General features: G+C 33.3%; 1 long non-coding RNA gene across 1 annotated transcript; it reads left to right on the top strand.

Annotated features, from left to right (window-relative positions):
• Positions 1 to 867: 867 nt before the first annotated feature.
• LOC134691635 (uncharacterized) lies at positions 868 to 3,675 on the top strand. The gene is made up of 4 exons (XR_010102166.1): positions 868 to 904; positions 1,441 to 1,496; positions 2,669 to 2,741; positions 3,626 to 3,675. It is a non-coding gene; the product is annotated as an uncharacterized LOC134691635 (long non-coding RNA).
• Positions 3,676 to 13,331: the final 9,656 nt, after the last annotated feature.

Here is a 13,331-nt window from a genome sequence, read left to right as displayed (position 1 = left end):
ATTCAAAAAGGGAAAGTCCCTCTTCAAATGGCAAATTCAAATGATAAATCGACTCATCAGAACACAAACCATTTCTACACTACCAATATATAATATACAAACATTATTATCCGGTAGTGAACTAATCAGTGATGAGGAAAACGAAAATATTTTTAAAGTTGTACAAAGATTTATTTTAGAAACAGGGAGATTTGGTCCGTAACAATTATTTTTATGTCGATGTCGTTTAAGATTTTGAAACTTTATTTGATGTAACCTTATTTTCGAAACATTAACATATTTTTCAGTTACATAGATCTTAATTATTTAAATACAAGTTGATCACATTTTTCGATCAAACTGACTTCTGAGCAACGGGCAAACCACAGAATAAACATGTTAGCTAAGAATTGAAAATTACGTTATACGAGTTTCTAATACTATGTTCCTAATTTTGTCATTTTTTTTTAAAGGGAGACGGATTTATTTAAGTTTTTCTTGCTTCCGAATCCCTGTATTATATATTGTATAATAATTTTTTTTATGCACTTCTTGAAATAAAATATTGTTCAAACTAAATGATAAATCACATCATATGAATGGACAACAACTGTCATATTCCTGACTTGGAACAGGCATTTTCAAATGATAAAAATAGTGGATTAAACCTGGTTCTATAATACTAAACCAAGATTGAAGCTATTGCATGGTTTTCTCGATGGCATCGATCTATCTATACATTGGCATTTAGGAACAAACAATTTCGAATTTCAGCATAACTCAACAAATTCATGATTGTATATTAGCAACAATGAATCGCTCTGAAAATTTTATGAGGAATATTTCTTTCAGAGGAAGAAAGGAAACCGACAACAAGAAAATCATCAACGGAGACTAGACAACAAGAACATGATAAGCCGGAAAAGTAAGTAATGTAATTATCAAGTTATAGCCCCATTAACTATACAAAGCCTGTACTATGATATTCCCATTGTTTTGTTGGTCTACATCAGACGCATCAGTGGCACTAGAATAAAAAAAACAATCGGATTGGAAAAACAGTCAATTTAAAGAAAATGTAGTGAAAAAGGCTAAGGTAATTTATACATGAGAACAGAACAATTTTAGTATTCCGAATAATTAAATTTTTTATCGACAGTTAGTTTTCGGAAAATGAACTTGTCAATTGTGTTTACTGATGGAACAACACGTTCAACAGTAGTGGCACTATCAAACACATCAAAGAAGCCGTTTAACTTTTTTTCAAATGATTGTCGAAATGCGTGTGTCTCTCACATCGGATTGTAAGACAACGATAGGTGTGTTATTAAAATGAGTAGGTTATGCTATAGAACATGTGTTTAACATGTTGGTTTTGTTAAATAACAAAGTCATTCATTTTTCAAAGAAATAATAATAAACATGCGTGTTATCTATATATTCTTTATATTGCATTTTCAGATGCAGAATTGAACAAGGTGGTGTTTCTGATAAGACGGATAAAAAGGCGAAGAAAGGTGAGAAACCCTTAACAACATGTGGTTCTTATTCATTTTAGTAACCTGAGCTGACTTGATCTTTGTCAGGAAAACAGCTCTCTGTTTTTCTGAAATTGTTAAAAATAACTTGACAAGAACTGTATTTTCTTAAACATAATGTCACATTTACTTAGAATTTCATTTTTATTATGGTCATTGAATAAGGGAATAATTTTGCCACACTAGTTCTCCATATATATTTGTAAATTTTGTAAAGGTCCGTGTTGTTAATACTTAAGTAATCCACATATGATATACTGTGTGTTTTGAAAACTGTTGTTTGCCGTAATGTGAACAAATCACATGTATACAATAACAGGTCACAGTAGTAAATTCAAGAAATTTCATCAACTTGAAATGTATAGTTTGCTCTAAAAGGCACCGGTATGACAAAATGTAAAAACAATTCATAAGAAAAAATGAACGGTTTTATTTATATAACAACAAATAACGATAAACAAAAAATACGTCAAACAGCAAAAAACGATGACTGCCGAATTACAAGCAAATCTGAAAGAACATAAATATTGGGAGATGTGGCATCTTTGTATTTAAGACAACTATCTACGAGAGTCCTAATGTCATACATTTAAGCAATGACAGTTTGCAAATTTAAAATATAGTTCCTCTAAAAGACAAGATTCAAGTTCAAAGTGCAGCCCCTATATATTTAGATTCTGCAGAACTAACAGTTTTTTTTCAAGCTTATTAAAACATTATCACTATTGTCATTTATTGTTAAGAAAAAAGTAAAACAACAAAAATACTGATCTCCGAGCAAAATTCAAAACGGAAAGTCCCTTATCAAATGACAGAATCAAATGATAAAAGACATATTCAACAACAACTGTCATATTCCTGACTTAGTACAGGCATTTTCAAATGTAGAAAATGATGGATTAAACCTGGTTGTATAACACTAAACCTAGGGTAAATCTATTACATGGTTTTCTAGATGGCATCTACCTATCAATAGGCATTTAGGAATTAACAATTTCGAATTTCAGAATAATTCAACAAATTCATGATTTTTTAACATTTGCATTTAGGAATACACAATTTCGAATTTCAGCATAATTCAACAAATTCATGATTGTATATTAGCAACAATGAGTTCGCTTCTAAAATTTTATGAGGAATATTTCTTTCAGATGAAGAAAGGAAACCGACAGCACGAAAATTATCAACAGAGACTAGACAACAAGAACATGATCAGCTGAACAAGTGAGTAAATGATATAATCAAGTTATAGCCCCATGAAAGCTAAGGATATCTATGCACGAGAACAGCATAATTTTGGTATTTCGAATAATTTATATTTTTATCGGCATTTTCAAGAAAATAAACATGTCAATGGTATTTTCTGATGGGACTAAACGCCCGCCATCAGTGTCATCGAACTCATGAAAGATGTCATTTTATCTTATTAAAGTAACTATAGGAACATGTGTTTCTCTCAAATAGGAATTATAGGTCAAACAACAGGTGTGTTATTTAAATCAGTATGTTATGGTAGAGAATACGTGTTTGACTTTCATATGTACATTGCATCAATAACACGTGTGTAACTTACATTAGTACAGAAAATCAGAATAAGCGTAATACTATCATCTGTATAACATGTTGTTTTTTTATATGGTCCGAGACCACAATTATTTTATATTGCATTTCTTTTGGACAATAATTGCAAATTAAAAAAATCCCACCTGCGCTTTCCCAACAAAAAAATTACAGTGTATACTATTTTTGGGACAAATTATATCAAAATCATAGAAAACCTCATTGGCTCTTATTCAAAATTTGGACAATTCTATTTAAAGATTCTTCAAATCTTTTATTTGACAACTTCCGAAGTGCAAATTTTGAACCTTTTTCAACCCGACAAAATCACTAATTTATTTTAAAATTCGACATGGAGACATTTGGAAGGGGTATAAAATTGGCAAGTAACACACTGTCCACACTAGGGACTACATTCGTGGACAACGAAAATCAAGGGACGACAATTGTGGGCTCTGACCATATATTAAAGTCTTTAACTTTAACTTTTCAAAGAAATTATAATAAACATGCGTGTTATATGTATTTCCTTTATATTGCATTTTTAGAGACAAAACTGAACAAGGTGGTGACTCTGATAAGACGGACAAAAAGGCGAAGAAAGGTAAGAAACACTTAACAACATGTGATCCTACACTTTAGTAGCCTGAGCTGACTTGTCCTTTGTCAGGAAAAAAACTCTGTTTTTAAAAACTAGTTAAAACAAAACATATAAGGATTTTTTTTTCTTACGCAAAATGTCGCATATACTTGTAAAAAAAGTTTGCTGAACAGACATGTTAATGACGAATATTGTAGTCAGGACTCACTGAAGTTTGCTGAGCTGGTATGTTGAAGGTGAATCATGAAATAAGGACTAACAGAAGTTCGCTTAGCTGGATTGTTGAAGTCAAATCATGAATTCAGGACTAACTTTGGTTTGATGGGCAGGCATGTTTAAGGCGAATCATGTTATCAGGACACACTTTGGTTTGTTGAGCAGGCATGTTTGAGGCGAATCATGTAATCAGGACTCCGTTTAGTTTGCTCAGCAGACATGTTTAAGGCAATTCATGCAATCAGTACTCACTATAGTTTGCTCAGCTGGTATATTTAAGACAAATTGTTTAATCAGGAATTACTTCTGTTAACTGAGCTGGTATATTTAAGGCGACTTATAAAATTAGGACTCACTGAAGTTCGCTGAGCTGGATTGCTGACGGCTAATCATGAATTTAGGACTTACTTTGGGTGTGTTGAGCAAGCATGTCTAAGGGGATCATGCGATCATGACTCACTATAGTTTGCACAGCTGGTATGTTTAAGACGAATTGTATAATCAGGTTTCATTTTAGTTTACTGAGCTGGTATGTTTAAGGCGACTTATATAATCAAGAATCCCTTAAGGTTGCTTAGCAGACTTGCGAAAATGGCTTTAATGTAAATTGATATATTTTATTGTCCAATTTGTAACAGCTCATAAACAAAAATCAAAAGTAAAAAGTTGTAATTTATTTTGGGTTGCTGTCTTATTGACGTTTCTCAACAACTCCTCCAACTTATATCGGACACACTTATTGTGTTATTGAGGGAAAATATTAGGTTCAAAGAGTCTTTGACCTTCTCCTGGTATGTATTTAAATATATATATACTACATCTGGTATCTTGAGTCCTAAAACATTTTCAAACGTACACAAAATATCTATATAGAAATAAGAAGATGTGGTATAACTGTCAAAGAGACATCTATCCATTTAAATGTGTACAAAGTATACAATTATAGGTCAAAACATGTTTAACCCCCGCCAAATTATTTATATATGTGCCTGTTCCAAGTCAGGAGCCTGTAATCCAGTGGTTGTCGTTCATTTAGGTGTTATATATTTGTTTTTCGTTCATTTTTTTACATAAATAAGGTCGTTAGTTTTCTCGTTTGAATTGTTTTACATTGTCTTATCGGGGCCTTTTATAGCTGACTGTGCGGTATGGGCTTTGCTCATTGTTGAAGGCCGTACGGTGACCTATAGTTGTTAATGTTTTTGGTCTTTTGTGGATAGTTGTCACATTGGCAATCATACCACATCTTCTTTGTTATATACAAAATACGGCTTCAACACTGAGCATTGGTTCACATCGATCAGCAAGCTTTTAAGAGCCCCAAAATGACTAGTGTGAACAATTCAAACAGGAAAACCAATGATATAATCGTTATAAAAATTGAGAAAAGAGAAACACTTATGAACCACATCAACAAATGACAACCACTGAACAATACGCTTCTGACTTAAAGCATGTGCTCAAAAATGCTGCAGGTTTAAACCATATGACTTTATTACAAAACAGCTCCATTTTACTTGTGTTAAATGCTTTTTTTGTTCTTTTTTAACAATCTGTCTATTTGAACAAATTTAAAGCAGATCGCAGTCTATGTAGCTATGCATATTTTATGTTCAGGACTGATGCATATAGTAGAAAAATGATATCTACAATTACTCTTCTCAGGTAAACTTTTATTTTGAGGCATTGATATATAATCCTCCCCGTAATGAATAAGATTAAATTAAATAAGCAGGTGCACAACTTCATGTCCTATTCATCCTTGCATGTTTCTGGGAACTAATTTCGAGAAGATGTGAACGTCTGTTTTCATCGGCTCAGCCACGGTTAGAGGGTCTAGTTTACAGATGCATGGAGCGTGCTTTGCACAATATTGCGAATAGTACATACTATTTTTCTTTAAATTAACATCCATATATATTCAACGGACAGGCGATTGTAAAAACAGCATATTTATTGCGTATTGGACATGAACTATACTGTCCTTTTTTAGCTCACCTGGCCCAAAGGGCCAAGTGAGCTCTAATCATCACTTGGCGTTCGTCGTCCGTCGTCCGTCGACCGTCGTCGTCCGCCGTCGTTAACTTTTACAAAAATCTTCTCCTCTGAAACTAGTGGGCCAAATTAAACCAAACTTGGCCACAATCAACATTGGGGTATCTAGTTTAAAAAAGTGTGTCCGGTGACCCGGCCAACCAACCAAGATGGCCGCCATGGCTAAAAATAGAACATAGGGGTAAAATGCAGTTTTTGGCTTATAATTCAAAAACCAAAGCATTTAGAGCAAATCTGACATGGGGGTAAAATTGTTTATCAGGTCAAGATCTATCTGCCCTGAAATTTTCAGATGAATCGGACAACCCGTTGTTGGGTTGCTGCCCCTGAATCGGTAATTTTATGGAAATTTTGCTGTTTTCGGTTATTATCTTGAATATTATTATATATAAAGATAAACTGTAAACAGCAATAATGTTCAGCAAAGTAAGATTTACAAATAAGTCAAAATGACCGAAATGGTCAATAGACTCCCTAAGGAGTTATTGTCCTTAATAGTCAATTTTTAACAATTTTCATAAAAAAAAATTTAATTTTTATCAACATTTTCCACTGAAACTACTGGGTCAAGTTCATTATAGATAGAGATAATTGTAAGCAGCAAGACTGTTTAGTAAAGTAAGATGTACAAACACATCACCATCACCAAACCACAATTTTGTCATGAATCCATCTGCTTCCTTTGTTTAATATTCACATTGACCAAGGTGAGCGACACAGGCTCTTTATAGCCTCTAGTTCCTGCTTCCTCCTGTTTATCACACAAAGAGAATGAAATTGTTGATTCCGTTATATCATGTACATGAATTAATAAACCTACTACAATATTGAATTATTATTATTTACCAGAAATGTTAATTTGAATATAAATATTGATTTTAACAAAACTAATGTTCCTTTGGAAAGATGTGACCATACAGGTGTGACCACTCATTAAGATACCGACGTATCATGCACGTGAACCATGCCTCCCATACAAATTACGAAATGCAGTTTCCGCGCGCTTCAAATCGAGTATTTAAGTCCGGCGATTTGAAAAATGTATTCATCTGTGAACGAATATCGAAGGTTCAACGATGGTAGATTATCAGCATGCGGACATCAGGATTTTCTTATAAAACTATTTGACGTCAGATGGGCTACCATTATAATGTAGTCAGCAGGATTTTGAGGAAACACACGCAAACCAATAACGTGAAAGACTTGCCAAGATCCGGTAGACCACTGGTGACATCGCAGCGTGAAAAGAGAGCACTGCAACGCCTGATTTGACGAATGCCATTCGCAACAAGCCCTGTTCTTAAATGAGAATGGTTTCCTTGTAAAACAGCTATCAAACAGAATCTTGAGGAACCGGTTGAAATTAGCAGGACTGAAGTTAGGGAGGGTAATAAGACGTCCCATGTTAACTGACCGACATCAACAACTGCGTTTGGCCTAGTGTTTATATAATTAGCATGTCGTAGATGGAACTGGCGCGAGACCCATTGGTCAGATGTGAGCCGGTTTCTAATGCATGTTACTGATAGAAGATTGAGAGTTTGGAGACATAAACATACAGTATTTATGTCCAAGGAACATCCAAGCAACTGTCCCATGTGATGGTATGAGGTGCATCACTCAGTACTGCAAATTGACTTAGTGACTAAACGAGGAAACCTTAATGGTGATCAAGACATCAAAAAAGTTCTTCAGCCAGTAGTTGTACCTCATTTTGATTACCACCCATTAGCTGCAAGACCTGTGTTTATGGATGACAACGCTAGACCGCATAGTTCAATTACGGTTACGGCGTACCTTCAAGGCAAAGCAGTAACTGCTCTTTCCTGGCCTGTAATGATCCTGGATTAGTATCCGATAGAACATATTTGATCACGTTGTGCCGTCAGTTACAGGCAGCTGAACCATCTGTACAAAAATTTGCGTCAGTTGGAAGCAACATTGGACTGGTAATGGCGACAAATACCATAGAAGGAAATCCGACGACTAACTAGAAGATGAGACGCAGGATTGAGGCCAGCATCCAATCGCGAGGTGGTTTCATCCAAAATTGAACTATGGATATCGTTTATAGACCCACAATGGACGTTTTCAAAGTGAAATGACAATAGTATCTTGCAAAACGAACTCAGAAGGTCCATACTTAAAATGGACATGTTTTAGGGTTTAAACAGGGCTTGTGGTTTTGTGACAACCTAATCATTAGTTTATCATTTTTGTTGCAACTTTGTGTTTTTCTTAAAGCTACTGTTATGTCGTAACAATCTGCATTACTATTTTTTTGCCACCATTTGTTCCTGGATCCCATGACCCTTATTGTAATATTTGTCAATTCGAAAAAAAACGAAGGAGATGTTTAACGATTTTTTTTAGTATATGAATATTTTTTTTATTGTTCGACATCCTACATCCCACCTTGTTTTGTTTGTTTAGGGTGTTGTTTTATTTTATTTTTTTTATTTTTTTGGGAGGGGGGGGGCGAGTGTTTATCTTGTTCGTATTGTTCAGAATTAAGATTTTTGTATATATTCATTCTAACGTTTATTTACCCCAAAAAATATATTAATTTTGTAGATTTATCCTTATTTACGATATTGTTTCACCAATTTGAATTGGAATCAATATAAAATCATAGAAAATGGGTTTGAACTGACATCGAAACGATCCACGATTCTGTGATGAAATTGCATGCATCTTAAATTCACATCCGTAAAATTCGCATAATTAATGTTTTGCTTTATTTCTCCAAATATTTAGAATGACATGACAATAGTCTATTCTTTCTCTTCATTTTCAAAGAAATGGTTGTCTGTAACTTATTTTAAATGCTCATTTTTAATAGTTGACTTTTTGTGGACGTCGCATGGCGATATTTACAGATTACATTTTTTCTCAAGATACTTCATCTGTTGATATATTCTGTGAACATTTTGTGTATATTGAGATATATTGACCTAAGTTGAAAGACATGCATATTGTCAAATCATAAAAAAAAATGTTTAGTCTCTTAAAATACTTCTTAGATTTCAACTTCTATTTTTGCTAAAAGGGTGCGATATGTGTACTCGGTGCAATTTTGGTACAGTGACAGTATGTATGTTTTATTCATTAATCAACTTGGTTCATAATGTAAACAAATGAATTCAGAGATTGATTTAATGCAATGTCTTTTGCTTAAATATGATATACTGACCGACTTTAGAAACGCAACACTAGATTATTTTTGTGCTATTTTTTAATGAATGTGTCACCGTCAAAAGCGATGACTGCCTGTTATCAACGTCAAAATGATTGTCAGAAAGGTAAAAAAATTCTGTCTGACATGTTTTGAATTCTGTTTTACAACTTCTGATTTTTCATGTGTTCAAACCATTAATTGGTTTTGGCAATGATGCGATTGGAACTTGAGGGCTTTACAGGTTTTCATTTAGTCGATTCTTTGGCAATTCAGTTGATGGGAAACATTTATGGCATTAATCTGTACTCAATGGCACTCGGCAATTTGATTAATTTATTAAAGCAGTTGACGTTGCGGCCGTAAACATGCCTGGCAAATGACGTTGCGTAATCAAATTCTGTTGACGTTTCATGTTCACTACAAGTTGATCTGTTCATTGATGGCCAGCAACAAATCTTGTCTACTTGTAACGTTGTCGGAAGGACAGTAAGACGAGTCTCTGAAGTCATACCGTTTGGTTGCAGCACGTTTAGGTATTCAAGTATTCTTAAGGGCTAATTCAGTTCTTTTTATTTCTAAGTCTTGGCAAAATGGAGATGCAACATTTTTAAACTGATTTCAGTGAGGCAAGGATTGAAAGAGTTGTTTCAAAAATCAAAACAAAACTGAAAAAATAGTTCATGGGTCCAAAATGTCGCTTTAAGAAATTCGTGCGACTTCAAAAATTATGTTTGTTCAATAACCACAGTTAAGTCAGATTTTGATTTTTTGTAAGGAGAAAGAAGTATGATAAGCATGAAAAGTAGTTGTAAGAGAATCAAACAAGGTTTGGTAAAAACAATCAACAAAATGAGTGTTGGGTTTCTAAAGTCGGTCAGTATACATTACCTTGTTTTATTTGCACGATAGCATTATTTCCTGTGTTTACATTTGCCCGTTCGATTAAACTCCGCGCAGTGATCATTTCCGTTCCGGAACTATTTTCCTTTACACCATTTAGCGTAGAGTATTATGCGGATCGGAGCTAGAACTGCCAGGAAGTTTGCCGTTCGTTTACTAACATTTCCCTCTTTCTATCGTTCAGCTCCTTACATATGTTTTCTGTTGAAATCAATGGTTTACATTATATATAGTTGTTCAGTGAATATTTCATTTTGACATTGCAATCAGAACATGACTGCATGACTGCTCCAATGCATATCTTAAAGGCCAAATGAAAGCGACTGCTTATATGTTTTTTTCTCTGTTTGATTGTCCCGAATTCTCTATATTTTTATTTTGTTTGGGGATGGGCGGTGGGGGAGGGGGCGAGGGCGTTCCATGTTTTTGGTATTCAGCAACTGTTTTTAAAAGATGATCTCAAATAAAGAATGTTTCACAAACACGTTAACTGAAACAGATCTAAATAGACGACCTTCAAATTAGTGACCTTTCTTGTAATTTTCGTATATCACAATGCTCATGTTATTATGTCACAGGGAGAACCAATGGTTCAATGACGCCATTTAAGTCGATTGACCTCGGGTCAACCGGTTCAACTCATTCATGAAAAAAATATAGGTCTAAGGAACAATCAACAATCCTTGCAGTGACTTTTTCTGTTATTTTATTTGTAAAATTACAAATCAATTAAATAAACAAATTTGGCATTGCAGGTAAGAGGAAAACAACCTTTTTTTCTGAGGATACACCACATGGTCTTGTCAAACGTTTTATGTACATGAGATACCTACAACAATTCATTGCCTCAACGCAACAGTCGGGTCATGAACTGGTTACCAAAATTTACGACGTATCAGCTGGTGTTGGTCGATATTCTGAAGAATGGCCTGCAGAAATTGAGAAGTACGGTTCACCTCTTATTGCATTACACGTGGCAATTTGTTATTTTATTTGGAAGAACAATTTATCAAATAAATTCGAGCCTTCAGAAGCTCCACTTAAAATCAAAGAAAGAACAAACCCATTATCAAAATATTATGTCAAGCTGCATTTGATTGAAAAGGATTCAAAAAAGTTTGAAAAACTTGTCGAAAATATTAAATATTTATTTATGTTTTATGATATAGAAATACATGTGCATGTACCTGTTGGCGAATCTAGGCATCATACGGTGGTCAGCCAGGATACAAACTTTCCAATATCTGTCACTCTACAAAATGATGATTTCAATAATATTAAGCCAGTTCTAAAACACATGGAATGCATGACCACTTTCATTGATTTATTTGCCTTTAGTCAAGTAACATTTGAGAAAGTAAAAGATTACTGTGGCCTTTACAAAAGTGTATATATCAATTTCCTTTCATCTTTTGTAAACCGTTTTCTTGATAAAGATTCAAATAGAGTTAATGTCGAAAAGTGTTTTGGAATGAAGTTTGAAAATATAAAAACACATGTTTTTAAAACCGAAAAGAAACAAAGACAAAGCGCATTAGTTAACTTATATCTTCGTCAACTTAAAACATTTAATCCCTTTGGACTGACTTTTGCGATGAGACACTCACAAAATGCTCCTTTGTACGATTTAGTATTTGTTACACACCACGCAAAAAGTTTAAGTTCTATGAAGGAAGCATTCAATCGAGGAACTCAATTCTATACTGGCAAATTTTCATTTTCCGACTTTTTTGTAATACACAAAGGTCAACCAATCATTGCTGAAAATAGACAAGATAATACTCAAATCGCAGACGTAATATTTGATGAATTCAAAGGAAGGAAAAAAGTACAATTTGAAACTCTAAAAAAGTTTATAATAGAGGAAACACTTTTTGTCTGGCGCATAAAACCTCTGAAAATTCTTTTAAAAGATGGGAGGATGGTAGAAGTGAAGGATAAGGATGGGGAATCCCCCGCGAAACGAGGAACATTTCCTAATAAGATTAATTGGTTAATAAGTTTTAGGGAAATGGAAACCCATCATGAATAGAAGGATCATATCTTTATATCGTATTTACACCTTCTGAAATATACTTTACCTTAATCTTATTTTTGGATATCAATATAGATCTATGAGTACTTAAAATTAGAACCAAAAAACGTAATTGAATTTAAGAATTTTGTTTTTCTATAAACAACAATGATATATAATTTATGGAATACCCAAACAGAATGAAAATTTTCAAAAAATTCTAATAAAGAAAATTCTAATTTGACGCTCTGATTTCGCATTTGAAATAAAGCCATGTTGTTAAACAATAGAAAAAGGGATACACCTACACATGATTGAAGTCACAATTGAAATTGTAAAGCTACGACATTTGTATTTTGAACAACACCGGAGATCAAAAGAGACATATGTGTAATGGGGTATCCCATACATAGATTCATGTGAAAGGGCAAGGCTTGTATTAACATTTACAAATGTATCGGTTCACCAAAATGCAGATGAGGTGACTGTGTGCTCGTCTTTATAGAATCAGACTAAAGGTGTCGGTCTTTCTTGGTCTCGCTCCGGATATGCTTGTACGCTTTATATTAAACAGCCATAAAATAATCCATCAATCCAAATATAAGATTTGATAAATGTGAAATCATTTATGAATAGTATCTATATATCAGAGACAAAAGAACGAGAATGAAACAACAATAGGTTACCAAGTTTTACTCAGAATGAAATTTAAATCTGATTGTAAAAAAATATTATTCAGTATTATTCAAATAACTGAAACCTTAAGAATGACAAGATATTACTTGATGTTTAGTAATAGCGATGTCAAAATGTTATGTTTATTATATGCTTAGAATAATAACATTTTTGTTTATGTTAATTATTAATACAATTAATACTTTAGATATACTGTGATGTCATAGTTCACTTAAAGCGATATAGAATTTGTGTATACCTTAAGATTAATAACATTGTCTTTTGATATACTGTGATAAAAGAGTTTACTTATATCAATATCTAAATGGTATTTAACGTTTAGAATAAAATATGTTTTATGTTAATTTGTGATACAAGTAACACATTTGAAAAACTGAGATGATGTTTAAACAAGTTAAATGTTAGCGTATTTGTTGATACAGATTCTTGTTACAAAGGATACTTTTGATGTACGTTAATTACAAAGTAAAGGTGGTATGGGAACCTAAATTCAAAATGAGAGAATGTGTTCATACTTTGCCAAAATCTTATATATATTCATATATATTCAAAAATATAATTAAAAATGATACGTCACGGCGCATTTTCTCAAAA

The sequence above is a fragment of the Mytilus trossulus genome, chromosome 11 (assembly GCF_036588685.1).
Source record: "Mytilus trossulus isolate FHL-02 chromosome 11, PNRI_Mtr1.1.1.hap1, whole genome shotgun sequence".
Lineage (NCBI taxonomy): Eukaryota > Metazoa > Mollusca > Bivalvia > Mytilida > Mytilidae > Mytilus > Mytilus trossulus.
The sequence above is the reverse complement of the archived record's forward strand: the minus strand, read 5'-3'. Positions and strand labels throughout refer to the sequence as shown.